General features: G+C 41.9%; 1 long non-coding RNA gene across 4 annotated transcripts in view; it reads left to right on the forward strand.

The window, feature by feature from the left end:
• LOC148639201 (uncharacterized) overlaps positions 1-21,273 on the forward strand; it is a 62,651-nt gene that overhangs the window by 3,210 nt on the left and 38,168 nt on the right. Inside the window, exon 2 of one of the 4 annotated variants that reach the window (XR_015930770.1) lies at positions 784-824. The exons of the other annotated variants lie outside the window; for them this stretch is intronic. This is a non-coding gene — a long non-coding RNA (uncharacterized LOC148639201). The remainder of the gene's footprint in view (positions 1-783; positions 825-21,273) is intronic. 4 annotated transcript variants of the gene reach the window in all.

Genomic DNA, 21,273 nt, shown 5'->3' on the forward strand with positions numbered 1-21,273 from the left:
GAAATGCAGTTGCCGTGTTTTATTCTGGTTTGTTATTTCCAATTATCTTAGCGTTTCTTATTTGCCCTGCTTTGCTCAGTACACACAGGGACATGCTGTATTTTTTTAATATCTCCTCTGGTATTGTGGTAGTTAAAACAGGTTGATAATTTACCATGCGATGGAATTTGGCTTGTGTAGGAGCTGCGTTGTGTAGGAGCACTTTTTTTTTTCGTTGTGTTCCGGAATGCATCATCTGAAGAGAGAAAAGTTCATAAAAAGGTTTTTTTTTTTGCCATCGAATGTGTAGTATGTAAATTGTGCAAGAATTTTCCTCTCTGCTCCCACCCCAATTCAACATACATATATAGTCGTTTAGGAAGCTTTTTTGTAAGCGTGATTTTTAGTGTAACTGTTACCTTGTAAAAAGTGCAGTGTTGAAATATGAAATCTGTAATCCTTATGCTTGATTGATATTTGATTGTGTGATGGAAGCCAAATCACAACACGCCCCATAGAATAAATCACTGGGACGCAAAATGTGCTCATTTTTCGCAGAATTTATTTTCCAGTGCCTTATGATACTTTGCAAAATACAGACGTTGTGAATTTGAAAACGGTATGGTTTTTATAGACAAGACCAACACTATGTTACAGTACGTGCAATCTATGATCCAATTGGAACATTTTATACATTGGGCTGTTGCAAACATTAAACACATTCGCACGCTGGTGAATACTGCCCTGTTGTTATTTATTTGGAGAAAACGTTGATGTATAGTATTTTATGCACATATTTTACAGGCAACAGGTGCTGAGAAAAGCGAAGCTGTTTGTCCGAAGAGGTAAATATCTGATGCATGTCTAGTCCATTAAAAGAGATACCCTGATATTCAGTGTGTACTGTATATCTGACCTGTGTGTATTTATGTGAGAGTGTCCGTATGATGGAGTTGTAAATATGTAATGGCTTGTTCTCAATTTAGAAAAATCGGATGATCAATAAATAATAGTGCAATTAAATTTGGTGCGTATGCGGTTTTGAGCTCGTTGCAAAACATTAACCATATTATTTAGTATTGAGAGTTCTTTTTTACTCGGGAGGTGATGGTAAGACTTTATAAACCTTCAATGACCTGGATTCCAGGTTTTTATCTGGAACCTTTTTAAATGATGTGAGAGAGCTTGCACTTCGTAATTTTATTTCGCTTTTTATCCGTTACGTCCAGTGATTTCCCTGTAATTGTAATTTTCTTAACAGGCTTCATGCATTAAAGGGGGCCCAGAAATTGAGTGAGTTGTTTTCTTGTGGTCGTATGACGACCGCAAATACCAAAAAGGCAGGATAATGAATTTTATGGTCGGAATCCGGATTCGCAGTGCTGGAGGGTTGAAATAATCCCAGCAGCTGTTTCACTTGGGGGTAAAAAAAGAGAAAGATTGGGAGGCTTTCGGTTTCCGAAGCTTAAGGTTCTTTCACAGTTCAGCACAGGGCGATATTGTGCAGCGCGCAGTTTGTTTAAAATATTACAGCGGTTTAATTTCCGCTTATCACGTGCTGTGACATCACGAATTCCAGGTCTTATCCCACTGGGGTGCGGCTTCGTACCAACGTGTTTGGAGCACAACATCTGATTTAGGGCTCTAAAAACCTGTCTGTCAGGCCGCCGGTGTAGTCGATTCCACCTAACTCTCAATACCTCCTCACTCGGCCCAATTCTGGGATATAAAAAAATTCGCGTTGCACCAGGAGTTGTATTGCAGAACAACGGCTACATAAGCACGTGTCCCAGGCATGCCTCGTGTTCCTCTATATCTTGGGGTCCCTGCGTGTATCCAGCGTAGACTGACTTCAGTTTCATCTTTTCTCGACTGCTTTAGAATAACGTTAAAAAAATCCAGATTTACAATACAGTCACGCAGCCGACGAAGCCGGGTTTTTAGTGCCTGTTTCCGTTTTTCTCGTTCGCTTTATTTGAGGTCCTTTTGCGGGGATCTTAAACTAACACGAACTCTCCGAGGCCACTGAAAGGGATGCAGGCCTTGTGAGGACCGCGCGCGTTCTGTTCACTGGTTTACGTGGAATGTCAAAAAATCACATTGTGGTTTCCTTGAAAAAGAGTAAAATCGGTAATAATAACCGATCTATGACAGACACACACATGCTGTTTTTCAAACGTCTTATATTTGCACGAGTCTTTTTTTTATTTCTACCTCTTTGAAATGAAAAGGTTGTCTGTCTTCACATCCTGAAATAAACAGGAATTCTGTGGAGTTTGTCCTCCCTTTGTTTCACACCAGTGTGTCCGCATTTGCCGCACGGTACGTCTTTAAAGGTGTGCTTGCATGATAAAAGGCTCGCTTCGGATATACAGATCAGATCCTGGACATTGCGTTCAACTTTCCTCTCCTCCTGCCTTTTGCTCTTTTCTGCTTCAGCGAAGCGCTTTAACAAATCATTGTAAGAGTTAAAGAAAATAAATCACTCTGCGCCTTATCGGGGGTCCTCCCTTTAAAATAAGCCTTGAGACGATCTGCTTTATTGGTTTAAACTAACCATGATGCTGCATTAACCCTCGTTAGCAATACATTTCCGGGACGACCCCTGAGAGAGAAAAAAAAAACTTTTTTGTGTTGCATTTATAAATGAAACGGAGTGGAACAAAATGGAAAAAAATGAGGAAGGATTAAAAGAGTTATTGTCATTATTAAATTAGAGATGGAATACCAAATTGCTTAAGTTGTAATTGTGTGCGCATGGACGTCATGTTTCTCTTGGTCCTATCTAGTCAACAGCATACACTAACGGTGGATTTTTTTTAAACTGGAAACCGACACTTGCATGCGATTCGGGTGACAAAGAATAAAGTCGAATCCCAAACTGTATGAGAGACTGACCTACTTGTGGGACCAGGGCGCGTCTTCTTCAGAATATTGCTCTTCAAAGTTAGTTTGAAAGAATGCAATTGATTAATCACGAGTCAGGTGATGTGTGTATGACCCAATCGGGCAAGAGAGTGTGTATCCTTTTAGAAAGTGTGCGCGCTTTTTTTCCCTCCTCCCTTTTTGATGTGGATGTGTATTTATCTGTTTACCGACAACTGCATTTTGCTGTGATTTTCAGAATCCAGAAGCACTGCACTTGATTATCATGAATCGAATGTCCTCATCTCCGCTTGCGTATTATCGCTGACTAAGATAAATGGGAGAGACGGCGATAATGTACTACACCTATAGACTCAGTGTAACTGGATTTGGTATCAGCAGCAGTATCATCAGCATGAAAAGACGTCTTGTAATTGTATCAAAAAGATGTTTGTTCAAACGCGCCTGGGCGTATTTCAGTACCGTGGACAGAGACCCACACCTTCATTTTTGCGCGACTCCTGTAAGCTAGTGCTTAAAGAGTTTTCACAATGTGAAAACATGCTGTGTTATTGTACAGTCGTGTGTGTAATAAAAACACGAAGATGCATTTGATAGCTGTAGGTAAAGTAATGCTGAAAATAAATGTTGGATACGAATTACTGTAACTGACGTCATTGTACCTATATTAATTCAATGATTTTAGTGGTCGACACCTTTTTTGTTAATTGACAAAAGTTACCTTTCGAACAGACATGCAGTGGTCGCATTACAATGGTCAATTTTTTCAGTTGTGGGTGTGATTAATATACGTTATATGGAGATTTATTGACACCAATGCATTTGAAAATGTAGTCTTATGTTTATAATAGCAACTTTGAAAAAAAAATAGTTTTGCTTGGATAGGCCGAAATGAGTATTATTTACTGCAGCTATTGTCTACTTCCTAACACGTTGAATGCGAGTTCTGCAGGAATGAACGTTTGAAAAACTTGAGAAATAAGCAACATTCACATTATTCTCTAATTATGGTTAAAGATCAGTTTGCGTTTCTAACCAAATCCCGGAAGAAAAAAATATTCTTGTTCAAAAATGGAACGCACAGTCCTGTTTATTAAGAATTAAGCCATTTACTTTTTTTGTCCGTTTCTCATTTGGCAACACTAACGTTTTTCATACTAGTAGTGCTCTTTGCGAGTTTAGGATATCACAGGGAAAGGGATTTATGGATGCAAGGTTTCGCTGCGATTTCGGCTTTATGACAGTTTATACCAAGATGTATAATATACCATCTTGGGCATAAAAACAAGTTCTAAAATCGGTGGACGTCACGAGTGTAGAACGGAAAGAATTGTATTCTTGGTGGCAGAATTTGTTTTGTATTTTATGCAATTGTATTCCCTACGGGCATCCGATTTCGCCAACAACACGTTGCAACGTTTCCGTACCTTTTCTGACTTGTACCAAAATACAACGGGATCCGTATCTTATTTTTAATGTAAATCCCAACGATGGTATTTATGAATTTCCCCAGCATCGTCTTCCTCTCTTTTATTTCTTGTAGCTTATTGGAGGAAATTCAGTATTTATCCTTAAAGAAGCCTCAGCACTTCTTTCTCCTAGAGTCCCGCAGATGTTATGATTGAGTGCTTAAAGTTATGGATGAACCCTGTTTTGCGGGAGTGTAGGCTTCTCATTATCGGCACCACTGATGTGCAATGCAAGGTGTATGTTCACTACAAGAACCAGAACATCCGTCCCACTAGAACGCGTTGAAAGACCTATAGAGCTGGGAAAGAAGATAGATGAGGCATGACAGAACCGAGCTTAGAAGGATCTCCTGTTAGGAGGAGAGTGATAGATGCTTGGAGTAGCCCATCCGCACCGCATTACATTGTCGGCGTGGCTGACATCTCGATGTCCTTTAAGAGCAAGCAGGATATGACGCAGGCGACGGGGGCTAGGGCAGATATGGGAGGGGTGGGGGGCTGAAGGAAAGGTACAGGGTCGTTTTAAATCTCTGAAAACCGACTGGCGACCAAGTGCCAGAGATGAAGTTCTGACTCTTCCCGAATCCGATTCATTTTGCCGAGTGTTGTTAAGAGCAGGGGAATTCGAAATACAAGGGGAAAATACAAGCACAAGAGGATATTTCTTATTGTAGAATAAGTGAAATGGGAAAAAGCACGAACCGTTTTTGTTACTTTTGAAAGGGATAATGAAAAATACTGTTGGAATAATAGTTCTTGTATGTTAACATGAAACAGGTCTTTAATATTGAGAAACATAAATTCAAAATAAAAAAAATAAAAGCTCAACTTACAGATTTAAAATGACATCAAAATAGTATTTAGTTTAACGTGACTGATATTTCTTTCTTAATTGTGTTTTATTTTGATATTCGTCAAATACATGACTATTTACCTTCTATACTGTATTTCTTATTTAAATTCATGATGGAACTGTTTTTGGACAGTATATCACTCTGCTTGTTATTTTAGACAGCATAGTTAGAGTTGGCAATTAAGTTGTTTGTACCTTTGACTTTACAAAATGAATATTTTATGTAAGTTGCCTTCGACAAATGACTTATTTCGGTAAGTTAATTTCTAAACATTTTTTTTTCCAGAACTATTCAACATATTTAATATGTTAACTAAAGCTCTTCTGGGGCAGTTGTGTAACTCTTAGTATAGTTTACCTTTGTGCACCTTTCAGAATATTTAATATATACTAATTAGGGTCTTTCGGAAAAACAGTCATCTTTTTTTCCTGGAAAATATAAAGTCTAAAATATACAGAAAACACCGTGCGTATTCCATAAGAGAATACCATTAATAATATCCATCGATTGATTGCTTGCAAAATGCCTATTTTTTGTCTCAATTTTGTTTATGAAATGCTTGCTTTTTGTTTGTTGTTGTTTTTTTCGTAACAACTTGAATGAACACACAAGGGTTCTAAACGAAACACGTGTCTTGAAGTAGTTCAGGGGGGCGTAGGCTGCAAAGGAACAGGTTCGGGTTTATTCCTGCTGAGAAGAGAAAAGGGAAACATAACGTTTCGGCTGTGGAGCCCCCTTCAGGTGTCAAATTTCTTGAAAGACGACAAACTTGCAACTTCGTACAATGTTTATGGTTCAGCACCATGGACAGGGCTGTAGGGACTACAGTGCCTGTGGAATGTTTCGGAGCAGAGGGATTCCTTAAAAGAGAATATACCTGTTTATACCTGCTCTTAAAGTTACTGTAAAGATAGGAATACCAACTGGCTCTCGCTTTGATTATCGATCAGTCTTCTGTGCCACGTCTGTTTACCCCGGTTGAAATTTAATTTTTAGTATATATATATTGATCTAAATGCAATTCCAAATGGCATCTAAAACTTAATTTTAAACCATTTGTTTTTGTGAAGGATTTCTTGGTAATGGACTAAGTTGAGAAAGCATTATACCCTCCACCAGTACTACCACCAGTACCAACAACAACAAATAGACAATTTTAGGAGCACTGATCTCCATTCACTGCGCTGTAACCTACAGTCCACTTTACAAATAACTTCCATCTTATTCTGTATTTTCTTTGGTTTAAACGGGTGACATTATTCCTTGCAATGCCTAAAAACTGGACCTTTAGAGTTAGCTAGCTGTGTGTACTCGGTCCTAATCGTGTTTCACAGAAAGAGAGATTGAACCGGGGGTATAATCTCAGGCACCCCGTTAACAAACCGGAGGGCAGTGTCATGCAAATCACTTATCAAACAGCCTTTGGCACGTGACCTGCTATGTATCACAAACGCAGTAGCACGAGGCAACTTGGAGTCCAGGGCAGTTGTCCTAAAAAATAAAATGGAAAAAAAAAACGCACTTTTCTGTGTAATTTCAATGCATCACAGTCTAGGTATTTATAGTACTGTATAACTAATCATGCTGCTGCGAAATGTACATCTTATTTCGGGAACTAACTAGATTCCCATATTTTCAACGCGTTATCTGCGCTTTGCAGTTTATTTTGTTGAGGTGGTCGTTTCTGCCTTTTAGACTGTTACGGTTAAATAAAACTGACCCGAACGCTTTGAATTTAAGATTACAAAAGGTTTTTTTTTGCTTTTCAATACAAAGCAGGGGGTTTAATTTAATTGGGTAAGTCGGTGCGCGATTCAGATCTCTCCAGATTCAGAACCCGCAGGTAAACAGGTAAGTGCAAACTGGAGTCCGATGCAGCAAAACCGACTTGTACTATTAGCTTATTACTTGTGTTTCCTAACCACTAGAACCACTGGAGGAAAAGAGAAAGGTTGTTGAAGTGCGAGCATTTCCGTAGCCGGTGTTCTTTACAATATAACCAGAAAAATCGGTATTTTTACGATATCTGTCATCCTGTATATGAAAACCATAAAATACTGAAAAATAATGTGTGTTTTTTTTCCCATAGGCTCCCCTTAATTGTTGTTCTTTCATTTTATGGTAACATGGGCATCGTAAGACTGGAAGCCCGAGAATTACACATTCGAAACCAAATAAATGGTAAAAAAAAAAGAAAAATATCGTCTTCCTCTGGAGTGTGTGGTGATTTAATTATCCCTTCTCTGTCAAAGAATTAACAAAAAAATTCCTCTTACTTATCCCTATGAATGCCGCAAAAACAGCCCTCCAAGATCCTTCATAGGCAGTTACTGTACTTTTCGCAGGGCTCCGACGCGTTTTAAATATACATAATGCTACATATTAAAGCCTGCCCGCTTTGTATCTACAGTCCTCTGCGCATAAAATATTAATTGAAAATAATTTGCATAACCTAGTGAATGGTACAAACTCTGCAGTCTGCAACCCCCCACGTCCTGGAGAGCTCCCCGGTTCAAACCTCTATGCTAATTATAGACCGGCCGGCGGATCCCTCATTGGCTGACTGGACGCTTGCCAGTCACTATTAATCTGCGTCTTGAGTGTGAGAGGAGGTTCTAATTGATGGAGTGAATGTTAGGCTTTTAACAGAGTGAAAGTCAGACAGAAACTGTCTGGGCAGGGCACGCGGGTGATGGGCATTTGTACCGCAGTTGATCAGAGATCAGAGACTGGTGGGGGGGGGTTTGGTAATTCAAGGTAAAATATGTAACACTGCGAGTTTACAAATGAAATCATTTTGCACTAAAAGGAAGAGCTACGGAGGGGTAGAGGAGAGTTTTTCCAGTCATATAGTTCGACGACAAGGGAGTTGGGGCACGTTCGGTCTTTCTCGAGCGATTCCGCCCCGTTTTCATCTTGCGAAAGCGCGATCTAACGATTTCATAACGATGATGAAGAAAAACGCCGCAAGCGCTGGGGTGTACGACTGAAGTAAAGTGAAAGCATCTTTTAGTTTTTTTTTTTGTCACATTACCTTTTCCGGAAATCATAATCGCCTCTTATGGAAAGAAAATACTCGAAACCCATTTCAAAAGGCTTAAATCCCCTCATGCCCGCGTCCCCTCTCCATTTATCGTCGAAAAACATGATTGTGATATGAAAATCTGAATTGAGTGAATGTACAGTACATGAGTATATAGGTATGTAGGCGCTTCGGTTAATGCAAACTTCTGAAGTCTATAACGTGATCAAGAAAACTTTGTTTGCCTGTTGATGGTGTTTTTAGTGATTGTTGGACCGTTTATGAGGTGTTATTATTATGAACTAATTAGTAGATGTATTTGGCAGACACTGTTATCCAAAGTGACCTATATTTGCGCCCATTTATACGGCTGTTGTATTCGAGGTATTTTACTGGAGTAAATCCAGTGAAACAACAGCAGTGTTTTTCTGGGATGTGAACCTGCGACCTTCCAGTTACACGTTGCAATAAATGCAAAAACACGCTTCATAATTTACCGACTCAATGGCGAAAAACGTTCGTATAGATTACGCAAAGGGAAGTACGATTTTAGGACTTAACACCGTGATAACATATTGATCTTATTTTCGACAGAAGCAAAACCAAGCTGAAAGGGTAAAGGCGGGGGGAAATTCAGACAGCATTTCCAAGTGTCGAGAAACGTGCAGGTTTCCCGAGGCGCTGAGAAACGCACAGCCCGGATCCGTGAAGAGGGAGTGTTTCAGTGCCGACTTCTCCGCTTGTTCTCCACCAGGTGTTAATTACCGCAGACAAAGTTAATTAGAGGTGGGCTGTCCGAGACTGGGAAAGGAGCGACGGAGACCCCGTTTCCGTTTCGTATCACCCCGTATTCTAAGCGGCATGATCCAGAGGCCCAGAAGGCGGACAGCAACTTATTTTGATTATAATTGAGTTAAGTCATTGAGCGACTGGCTGACTTCTGACAGTGGGGAGATACATTAATAAGTAATTTTCGAATAGGTGCGAGCTGCAATCAGTAAAATTATTCATGTGCCCATGTGCTCTCTGTATAGACGCATTTCAGATTCCTCATCTCCACGTTTTCTGCTTCCATTTTGACTTTTGCATACGAAGTGCGCAGATGCAGATCCAGACGGTGTCCTGCTGGAGACTCACACCCTCCGCCAGCCACTGTTCTCCTGCTGTTCCTACTCCAGCGTCTCCTTTGCGTTTCTTTTCCTAAGCTCCAGCGTCCTGCCCGGCTCCCAGAGCTGGAAGTCTGAACCCCGTGGGCAGAACTGATATCGGATCCGATTCAGTTATTTCCTCTCGTTTCCGATGCCTAAACAGAAGCGTTTCCTGAAACAATCAGTCAGATCAACGCAAAAGTTTTTAATGTTTGTGTAATTGAAGTCAGCAGGAACAGATTCAAGGGGCAAGAAAGCAATTTAAGAAGAAATAACTTTAGATAATGATACGAGTGCCAATATTAACACGAACTCTAAAATTAATAATATTCTTAAAATATTTATGTTAAAGGATATGTGAACAAAGCGAAAATGATTGAGTCTCATATAGTATCCCTCACCGGTATAAACACGCGTAAAAAGATCGACACCTCTAAGGCTGACAAGAAAATTGCAGGGCATAACAGTGTGTACTTGAGGCACCGATTTAACAATGCGTACTATCAGAAGGCATTGTAGAGCAATGCCACATTCTGCAATTAGCACCCGACAAACATATGTAATGTAACTAACGTTTCTGAAACATTCCAGGATTTAATCAACAACTTTTTCATTTTGCAGTTCTCTTTTGTTTGTTATTTAAAAAAAAGTAACAGCGGATTTCATTGGTCTGTAAGATGATTGTAATCAGTGCTTTGTAATTATATTACCAAATGCCTGTTCATTCTCATAGAATTAATATTACATAGAGGTTGCTATCTACTGTCGGGAAACCCCCGTGAACTACAGACACGTCCGTGGTGCATCACTGTAGGATTTCTGTTGGTCTTTTTGATCTCCTCTTCCTCCTAATCGTCATCTTCTCTTTTGCATTGATGTGTATTTCTTTCCTCTCTTTCCCCGGAAAAGCGACTGGGCCCCTGGGCAGCTCTGCTACTGCGTGCCGGTGTGCGGATGTGTGAATTCATCTACTTTGTATATAAAACCAGATATGAAAAATAGGGAGTTCATTTCATATAATACTTGGTTAATTTCTTTGTGCTTAAATCACATGTTTCGGTCATTGCGTTACAAAACAGTTTTATAATATGTGTGAAGTGCACTAGCAAACGAAAAACACAAAATGTTATTTCGTCGTTATGCAATTGATGTCCAGCTATCCAAATCGTATTATGCTGGAAAAAGAAACCATCGATTATTTAACTGTATAATCAATTGTGTCACAATTATGTTTCTATTCTAACGGATAAACCTGGAGATTTGAAGGTGGTCGTTTGACGGCCTCCATTGGACAGAAGAATTAAAAATGACTTAATGTGGTTATTCTGCAGCACACAAAATAGGGCTCCTATTCAAATCAGTGAGATCATTTATAAATAGACTTACTAATTAAAAAGCGATCAGAATGAAAACACCCTTCTTGTTACATTTGAGGAAAATATCTTTCCGTGCTTATGTAAAAATCCTGTATAAAGATGTAGGTAAAAATTCATAAACACGGGGAGCGCTACTTTTGTTTAGAATAAAGCCAAGGCGCGATCCAGCCTTTAAGCGCGTGTTACCGACAGAAAGACGCCGACAAAAACCCCATTATGGTTGCGCGCGGCCTGTCCCCGCCTCCTGAAGTTTCTCACACTGTAAAACCTCTTTACATCTTCCAGGCGGGCTGTTCCATTCCGGCATCCCAATGGGGAGGATGAGAGTATAATGAGAACACACACACAAAAAATTATACTCCGGCCTTGTCGCAGTTGTGCATCTAAGCTCTGTGCTTTTTTCACTCACACACACACACACACAAATTATTTGGCGGCATTAGCAAAAAAAGATTTATTTGCATTATGGGCACACTTGTACGTGTGTGTCTGTGACAATATGTGCATTGTCTGGAGAGCAAATCATTTTTCAGCCTTGCTGGCAGTTTGCAAAGCATTATACAAAACAAGATTTAAAATCATCGACTATGTATGTGTATACGTAATATACTGTATTCCCGGAAAAGATCCAAACAAACGGATTCCTTAATTATTTTATATTATATTATGCTTTTGTAACTTTTCAGTAAATGGTAAATGATTTTTTCTGTCTTCTGCATTGCTTTGCAATGGTCTGTCTCTGCCTGTCAGGATTTATAACCTACGTATTTGCGTGCATGCAAAGCCTTTTAAGTGTATATCAAATAATACATGAGCGTATGTGTGTGTATACATATGTGCAATGTTGATTTTTCTTAGGCATGCCTCCAGCTAGCTGTAGCAATTATTGCTGGTGTGGGGTCTTTGCTAATTTAAGAGAAAATTTACATTTTGGTCCAGTGCCTTTACAGTATATACGCATTCATACAGTAGGCAGTTTCTATTTCAAAACTGCAGAGCAGGTCGCGCGAGTTCAACTCGGCAGAGTCATGATCTGTCAGGTATTCATGCGCGTGCAAATGAACGTTGTGCATCATGTTCATAGACCGGCATCCGTCCATAAGCTGGGAGGGTCTATTTTAAACCTAAAGGCCTCACAAATATAGTATAGCAGAGGTTTGGCTGACTGAATCTAGGAGAAAGATGACATGTATTTTTGCTTCAGGTTTATACTTAACTGTACATTTCCCTTGCGAGGTAAATGCGTAACGAAAATTATTTATAGTTCGTGGAAGAGAAAAAAAAATCGGTCTGACTCCAACGGTCACCGCGGGGACCTCGCCTAACTCTGCACCTGTTAATCTTATAAGACACGTGTATGCGCCAACGAAAATGAACAAGTCCAGCATTAGAAATCTGAACAGAAATGAAAGAGTGCAGGGGCGCACGGGCGGGTATTTCTTTTTCCTTTCTCTGGCAAATCGAAACACTTTTGTTAGCTATAAAAACGCCATATTTGGAGGTTCTTTTCCCTCCGTTCGATTCCATGGCAATTTTAATCTTGATGATGACGGGTGATAGTGTATTATCAAACTGTGCTCGGATGTAGTTGCAAATTACAGCTAGCTCAAGTTCGGTGGGCGTCAACACTGACCCCGCACCCACAGTCGTAAAGGTCGTGCCCTCTCATAACAGCTGCACGAGAAGTGAGTTCTGGAGGTTTGGGTATAATATAGAATTGGAATCTGGGGTGCGATCCTGCCCAGATTTGAACTTCAGTCTACTGTGGTTAAGGGGGCATTTGAAAGATACTTTACCGTGGCACGCTGTGCAGCTTCTTTCGCAAGCAAGTCGAGGTTTCGTGTGTCGTGCACTGCGGCGCGCTGTGCGTGTCGTGACACGGTCCTACTTCTTACAGTTATTAGCGCAACGGTCTTCCAACACGTTTTGCGATAGAATCCTCGATGAGTCGAGGAGGCTCGGCGCAGCGTTGGGATTCGAAGCGCCAATTCCTTCTCCTCCGGTGTGCGCAAATTGTGGCGCCACGCGTGGGTTCGGGGCTCCCGACCCCACGTCGCTCTGCTGAGGTTTTAGCGTTCTCGGGCGACGAAAAGACGGCGCGGGGCGGGTAGGAGCCCCCGCGCGTGCTCCGTGCCACCCGTGAGCGTTACGGAACTGGCCGCCACCGCCTGCGCTCGGAGATTTGTGTCGATTGCTAAAGACGCTTTGTTCTCCGTCTGTAATTCTAGTGTGTGGTTTTGGAAAACTCCATTTAAGGTGCTTTATTAAGTCCGCTTTTCTCCGAGTCGTATCATTACAACGGGTTATAGTTTTGCACGGCCTTGCAGTGTTCATGTATCTGTGTGATGCATATTAATCATGATAACATTCATATTGTTGATGAGTCAGGAGAGGTTCTGTATTCCGCCGGCTTCGATTTCCAGCGGGAAGTGAATAAGGAAGCGCGAATCGTTCCAGATCTTTCCTGTTTTTTTTTCAGCTTTCGCTTTTCCTGCGAATCATCTTTACGATTGAAACAGTAGAAGATTCTTCACGCAGAAATCGATCTTTGCCATTCTAGGAATTTATCTAAATTAGTGTTTATCGGCTCCTTTGATCCCCAGACTAATGTCTGTGGACGAGATGGCGTTGCAAACGCTTGGGTCCAGTTCACCTTAGGCCTCCGTTTGTTGCTTTATTCCAATTGAATTAGTATATTATAGACATAGAATAATACAAAATATGGAAGAATAAACAAGCCATTTGCCCAGATAAGTCGATATCCGAATGATCCCAATAGTTTCCTTTGACGTTTGACCTGGGGTTTATGAGACACCGTGAGGACTTCAGGGTTGGGGGGACTAGATTGGGGGGACACCCTAAAGGACAGGCTCAAAACGTGGTAGCATTGCAGGGACACACCGCGTTTCCTGGTCCCCTTTAACCACTCGTGGTGCAATCAAATGACATCTCGTGTGATTGAAAACATTTTAACCGGGTTCCTCTCTTGTTTTTGTTGGGGGTATTTTGTCTCCCTTTTCGTCATTTGACGGCTGGCGTGGGCGGAGGGGCGTGTTCGTCCTGGGGAGACCTGAGGAGACTTGGGGGAGCCGGTGAATTCGCGGAGCCGGGTGGTCGCAGCTGCTGTGGCATCTCGGGCTAGGCAGGGCGCGCGGTGAAAGCCACGCGGCTGCGTGCTCGGGACGCTCAGCCGTGTGTGTGGCAGTAAGCCTGCCTCATGGCGGTGACGTCACGGGCCCATTGGCGGCGTGACCTCGGTGGCCCGGCGAGCTGGTCCCGGCCCCGCGAGGCTCCCGTGGCCCCCCGCCTTTCTCTTTTCTTTTCTTGAACTCCCGGAGCCTGACCCGATTCATGGGTGTCGGAGCAGCATTCTCCTTCGGGTGTCCCTATTATCTCCAGGAGACGTTCCCAGAACCAAGTCCGACTCAGTGCCCTGAAAGGACCTGTGTGTGTGTGTGTGTGTGTGTGTGTGTGTGTGTGTGTGTGTGCGCGCTACAGAGAGAGAGACCGGCCAGCTGTGCTTATGTAGATTCATGGCTTCTCCACTCAGTGAGGCGAGCCTGCGAGGACTCGCACTGACCACTAACTGGGGACCGAAGATGATGTGGCTTTTTCCCCTAGTTTCCCTCAACTCTCGGGCTGTTGTATTAGTCTCATTTTCTTTATGTTCGCGTGCACCGCTTTGCTTTTTTTTTAAAAAAAAGAATTGATCTCACTAATATAGGACCGATCGCTGGACAAAACTAAACCTACAGCAACTTCTAGTGCCGGACAGCCGAAGGAGCCTTTATAAGCAGCAAAACCGAAATACCTCAGTAAGTGAAACATTTTTTCTCATTTCACTCCGTTCCTCTGTTTGTGTGCCTAAGCGTTTGGTAGATGAATTAAAGATCAGTTTGACAAAGTTGCTCTACGTAGAATGCAGATATTGGATAGGTCCGCTTTAGGTGAGAGTATTTGGTATAAGGCAACTGCTCGCGCGTCTTTAGTGAAAAGTTCATTATTTGCTGTTGGCTGGGTTTGACTTAATTTAAGGAGATTGCAAACGTGTGTTTTTAGGAACGCTTTTCTTGACAACGCTGGTGAGTTGGCTGATCAGTTTTAACACTGCTCTTCAGCGAAGTTATTTTGGACAAACTTTAAGAACGTACGAGGCCCGTTTTATTTAAAACAATGTTGTGAGAGCAGGGCTGCACCCCACATGATAATGATTTGTGTACTGTATCGCACCGAAGGCTGGATGCATTTTCTGTAATCAGCTGAGGCTGAGGTGTACACCGTGCATATCATGAGCTGGCTTTCGTAAGCGCATTTTTTGTGGAATTTTGTATGTTATCGTCAATTTTCAAGTAAAGCCCCTGGTTCTCATTTTATACGTACAGGCCTTAGAAATACCTCTCTCATTTCTGCATACTGGGTAGATGCTCTTTATGAGTATGACCACAATGTTTTCGACAGACGTGAAGCTCGAAATCGCTCACAGCCCTGACATTGCAGCCTTACAGAACAGTTCAGCTGTTAGCTTGTGGACCCTGCGCGTCACGGACCGAGGACATGCTCGCGTGTCTTACCAGAGATAAACCTTTCAAGCGCAGAGCAGTTTCTTTACAAAACTTAGTATATTAGTGCTCGGCTGTCTTTCCTCTCCATTCTTCATGCACGAGTCCGCATTTAAACGGGTGATCGTATGAACCGGGGTGCTTTTTTAAGGTCCTGTAGACTCGCTTCCATTTGGAGCTGGTGACAAAGGGTGGGGTGGTGGGGGGTGTCAGATTTTTTAAATTAATTATCCCTAGCCGTGCATTGTTTTGGAGGAATTAGAGGCATTCAACCTGCACTCACATACCTCTCCAAGCCTCTCAGGTTTTTTTTTCTGCATGTCAGTGTTTAACAAGCAGAGTGCAGTAGATTGCACACTCCTAAGCAGGAGCAGGTCGCTGGCATGTGGTCCGATTCCGGGAGGCTACAGGCCCGAATCTTCCCTCCCCTCCGACCTTCTGTCGATCCGTATCCTCTGACTGCCTGTGACACTCAGCACAGTAGGGGGGGGGGAGCATCTTCCACAACTCGAGTGACGGCGGGGGGAAGCGAGCATCATTCCCACGGAGGATTTTGTTATTAACTTTCCACCCATTCAGCGACACGCGGAGGTACACTGAGAAAAAGAGCCCATGCGATTGGCGTTGGAGAGATCAGCGCTGAAGTTCAGAGCACTGCAGGCTAGTAGCTCTACAACTGGCGAGTGTCTTAACTCCTTGCGTAGACGAGCGACGGAGCTACATCTCCGCCGTTGACAGAAAGGGAGAAGGACCTGGGCTGTTCGGATCCCAGCGTGCTGGGTGCGTAACGACGAAGGAGCCGGGATGCATCGGTGACTAATGATGCCAACACGCTCCCGCAATCGACACCGCCGGTGTTACGGTACGTGTGGATCTGAGCCGAAGACGTACGCCAACGAGTGCAATGCCTCCATGTGACCACAACAGAAGCGGCAGCCAGCGCGCCGCGGCCCCTTTAAGAGAGGAGGGTTAGTTTTTGTCTTTGGTTATCTAGCTGTATGAGTTTATGTGATATCATAAAGCTAGAGAACCGAATGTACAAACTAATCCCGGAGACTTCGGGCACCGCGGCTGGAGACCGGACAAACGGAGCAGGGGCTTGAGGAGAGAAGGGGGGGGCGGGAGTCGGGGGTAGGTGTGTGTTCAGGGGGGAGGGAAGGATGGAGGAGAGGGGGCAGGTTTTAAGTGCGGTGAAAGCCCAGGTGCTAAGTGTCCATTTTAAACCCCGTAAAATACGGGCGTGGGGATTTCCAGTGGACGAACAATATTGGAGGGAGTTAAGTGGCGCTGGAACGCCGCGCACACGTCTTGGAAATGCCTCTTCTGCAGCGAGCTGTGGAAAACGGGTCACAAACTGCACAGTTTCGACCGGAGGCAGTCTCCATTCAAGCCGAGATGCGGGTGCGCGGCTGTGTTGGTGGGAGTCTCTGCACAAACCCGAGACTGCGGCCTAGCGGAAAGAATATTAGAGCGATCTTTGTTTTTTTTTATAAGGACGCAGTTGGAAACCGCCACATGAAAGGATTATTTTGAAAGAGCGGCGTGTTATATAATCAGTGTCATTTAAACGTGGGTGCAGGTCAGGTGCGCGGAAATGGTTAAAACAAGCATGTGGGATGATTGGCCCGTTCCGGGGAGTCACGTGTTTGACACGCTGCAGAATTAGTTCTTACGCATGCTGTATCATGCAATATGGAAAATGAGAACGACCTTACAATTACCATATGCATTTCTTTAAAATCATTCCTCTTTACCTCGACTGAGTAGTCCTGCAATGTGGAAGTGATCATTTGTATGACCATTTTCGTCCCCTTTCTTTTGCTGTTTGATCAGAAAGTTATCTATCACAGCCACACTGACATTACGTTACGAAATTATTTTCTGTTATTGTCATTATAGCTTTGGGCTGATATTTGGAACAGTAAATGTGCCGCTTTTCCTACACTGTAGTATAAATTGGGGTGGGAAATACTGCTAGTTTCGGATTATTTTGACTAAATCTCTTATCGTTTTAGCATTTACATTGTTTTACTCTGACAAGCATGTCAGTGCCCAATTATGTCATAAAACAAGATTAAATTAACTACAACCAGTAAAAGATGACATTGTATTAGGAGAGTGATACAGATGTAATCTGTTTGGCCTATTCTGAGAAAAAAATAGAATAAATGCAGAAAAAAATCACATCCTGAGTTTTGGATGCAGACAATGTTTCTTCATTACATTTATAGCATGTGATATTTCAATTTTTACATAGGCCTGTGTTTCAGCCTATATTACAAATGACCTTGTTTCTGGACAGGAACAGTATGTGCAGGAACAGTGTTGCCCATGGGGCTTCCAACTTTGTACTGGTAGTGGGTAGATATGGACAAATATAGGTATAAGAACATAAAGATGTGTTTTCTGGTTTTGCACACTGATGCTCTCACGTGTGTGAACCATGGCTAACATCTGGGGCTATTGCCAGTGACTGCTGTTGGGTCTGATTGGAGCTTCCAGTAACACAGAGCACATGGCCACAGAAATACTCAGGAATTCATTAGTAACAACCCTTAACTGCTTTAACCTGGGGGCCTTCCTTGCTTTATGGTGGGCATGCTAAGTTGATTAACAGTACAGATAAAATCATGATGTACAGGTAGCAAAAGGTAAGAGAGGATGGACAGTAATCCAGATAACCTGATAAAGACTTGCTTCTTTCTGACCCATCCCCTGTAAATTACCACAGTGGCAAGATTTCTGTAGGAAAGGCTAAGACCTGGATAATATGTGTTTTAGGTCACCTGGACTGAGAAGGATGAAGCCTGTTTTATGACTTGTGTACTGATGTTCTATATAAATATATACTATATATACTGACGTCTTGGTCAGATTTCAATGCATTGAATATAACTGGCTGGTTTTGAACTCTCCTAAGAATAATCAACCAGCCTCTGCCCTCACGTCACTGAAAGATTAAAAATGGGGGGTTGGCTTTATTGTCTCTTTACTCTTTCCACTTTTGTGCAAATATTAACAGAGATTTATTTATTTTTTACTCAATACAAATACCACATTTTAATGATACATTGCCAAGTTTAATTAGTTCAATAATCCTAAAGTATGATTCAATAATCATTAAGTATGAGCAATTCTTTTTTATCGGACTTGTGAAAAAAATGTGCATCTTGTCAGTACAGTGGGCTTTAAGCTTTAAGGCAAAGATCAATGTGCATTGGTTCCTACCTGATTGCTCTGGGTGGCCATTAATGACAATGCTCTTAAAAAGCGTACTCAATTATTAAACATTTGGTATCCAGTGCATTCATCACAATACACATAACTGCTCTTTCTGCTTGTCAAACAGTTTCTTTCTTAAATATTAATATCTGTGGTATTTTAATTTAACGTGTGTAAATAAGGAACGCTGTGTTCAAACTTATTTGGACAAGGTCACAGTGTAGACAATCTGTGGTTCTGTGGAACAACACCAAGGTATCAATTACTATTGCTTAAGCATTTGAGAGACAATGCAACATACTGTATGTATCTCAGGAGTGCACATACTATGGAATCCATAGTATCTGTTAAGTATCAGTATATGTAATATGTACTGCATTAAACGTATAATTATTTCTTGCTTTTTATTTTGCAAGTAAAGTTAAAAACTACACACATTCATTTTAAAGACAATAATAGTTAATTATTGCATATCAGTATCTGTCAGTGCCTGTAATGATTGTTCTGGTGGAATGGCAAATGTTATTGTGATTCATTTGCTGTTCTGTTTCTTTTGTGTTGTATTAAAAGGCCAAGAATTATGACAAACATTGATAAGACAAATTCCTTCTTATCACCTGCTGTACGTTAGTTCACAAATGTGTTTTTCTTTTCTGTATATTATTACTTTCAAGTGTCGTGTTGTAGTTAATGTCTTCATCTGTATAAAAGACCATTTAAACTAATATAGAGTTATAGATAGAGAACATGTTAAAAATACAGGAGGGTGACTGTTAGTGCATAATAAACATGAATATAACCCGTTAAAATGTATGAAACAAAGAGCAGGAGAGAGAGAGTGCATATTTAGCTCTTGGGTTTTAAGAGCTTGTACCAGCAGAGCTCACATAATGAGAAAGCAGAACAGAATCTACCTCTGTATTCCACTTCCTCCCTTTCCACATCTCTGACATGAGGCAGCATCTCCTGCTGTTCTGTTTCTGTAATATCCTGCGCGGCGCAGGGCTGAGATATTGGAATGTGATCAGAATTCCGTCGCTGTGCTGATTGACAGGTGCAAACTGTACAGCTGCTGCTGGCATCGTTTAGACTGGTCAGCACTGGGTGAGGGCTGGCCTGGGTTTGCGTCACTGAAGCTACGGTTAATGCCATCGGGTATGTTAAAACCCTGAGAAGCGTGAGTGTCTGAAAGGATGTTTTAACACCTTTCCCAAGGTGAAGCAAAGCTAAATCCAAGGTGTTTGCAGGAGGAAACGTTATGCATGCCATACTTTATGTGGTGAAAAATGTGCTGTGATTGTTTGGAATGATTGTGTTTCAGTACTGTCAAAAATACTGTTTGCAGTACTTTACAGAGTCAAATTATACCAAAATAATTTTATAGCCATTAAGTACACAAAGTATATGTACTAGTGTGTTGGAGCCATTTCTAAATATTGGTAGTCATTAAGTAATATATATATTTATTTATTTTCGTTGCTAGGATTTAATTTAAGGAAATATGAGGTTTAATGCAAAAAGTATGTTCCAACAGCGGCCACTACGATTTTATGGCACAAGTAACACACTAGAGCTACAATGTGTTAGACACAATCCCACAACCTTTGGGTTGTTTATTGTAAATGTAAAATAAGTAGTGGAAAACGATCTTTTGTGAATCTCACTGCTGTAGGTTTTGTGTTCGCGGGGGTCACGATAGCTGGACCCGTAGTGGGCAGTGACAAACGTGTCTGTGCTGCACTGGAAGGAACAGGCCTAAACGGATCCTGTGAATTCCAGGGACAAGACGTCCCGGTGTGGTGTGGAAAGACCCACTGTATGACAGTTTGATCTGCACCCACGGTCTGAAAAAAGCCGCCCCTTCTCGTACACGCGTGGAATGACACGCCGGGCGCCTCGGGCCCGCCGGACACGACCGAAGGCGCTCCAGCACTACAGATGTGAACAGCGCCCGCCAGAGCAGAATGAGCTTTTTTTAAACCGGAGCACGAAGGGATTATTCTCCATCTGAATCACGTGGATATTTGTTAGGCATAAGCAGATGTCGTATCCCTGAGAGCGCATACCTATAGACGACAATAATAATAATAACAATAATAATAATAATAGCAAACAAACTTAAATATGTCGCCTCACTAAAATGAGACTTTGTTATATTAGGCATTAGGGTGAATTTTTTTTTAACGTGCTTGCACGTGCATTGATATACATATTGACTTGAAAAAACATACTAATAACAGCTCGTGCTGTGTGTTTTTGACTCTGCATGTGGAAAAAGCAAGATGTCTTTTTAATTTTCTACCACGGTTTGTGTAGTCTTAAATTCGGTAGCTTAGCAACTGTCTCCGACTTCCTTCAGTGAGAAAGGAGTCAGGCTGAGCCGGGAGTGGTTTCAAATCCACGCGCTGCCTGCCTTTAATACAGCCGCCCCTGCAAAATTAGGGTTTAACTTGTTATGCGCTGTAGCTGAAAGCAAGTTAGGAGAAGGTCTTTCATCACTGACGGAAGAACTATCAGAACGCAGAATACTGTGCTCAAACATGTCGAATAATGTCTTGTGGAATTTGGAGGCAGTTGTTATCAGCATTTAGTGATACTTCTGATTTTTTTAAAATAGGCATATTCTACAACACACTTTCAAAAACTGCTATTTGTAACTACTGGTTACTGGACATCAGACTGCATATACTTTACATAGCAACGGCAATATTCCGTGCATTCTATTAAACACAGCGAGTTTTCTGTTCGCAGGCCGTGC

The sequence above is a fragment of the Lepisosteus platostomus genome, chromosome 27, assembly GCF_059453375.1.
Source record: "Lepisosteus platostomus isolate fLepPlt1 chromosome 27, fLepPlt1.hap1, whole genome shotgun sequence".
Lineage (NCBI taxonomy): Eukaryota > Metazoa > Chordata > Actinopteri > Semionotiformes > Lepisosteidae > Lepisosteus > Lepisosteus platostomus.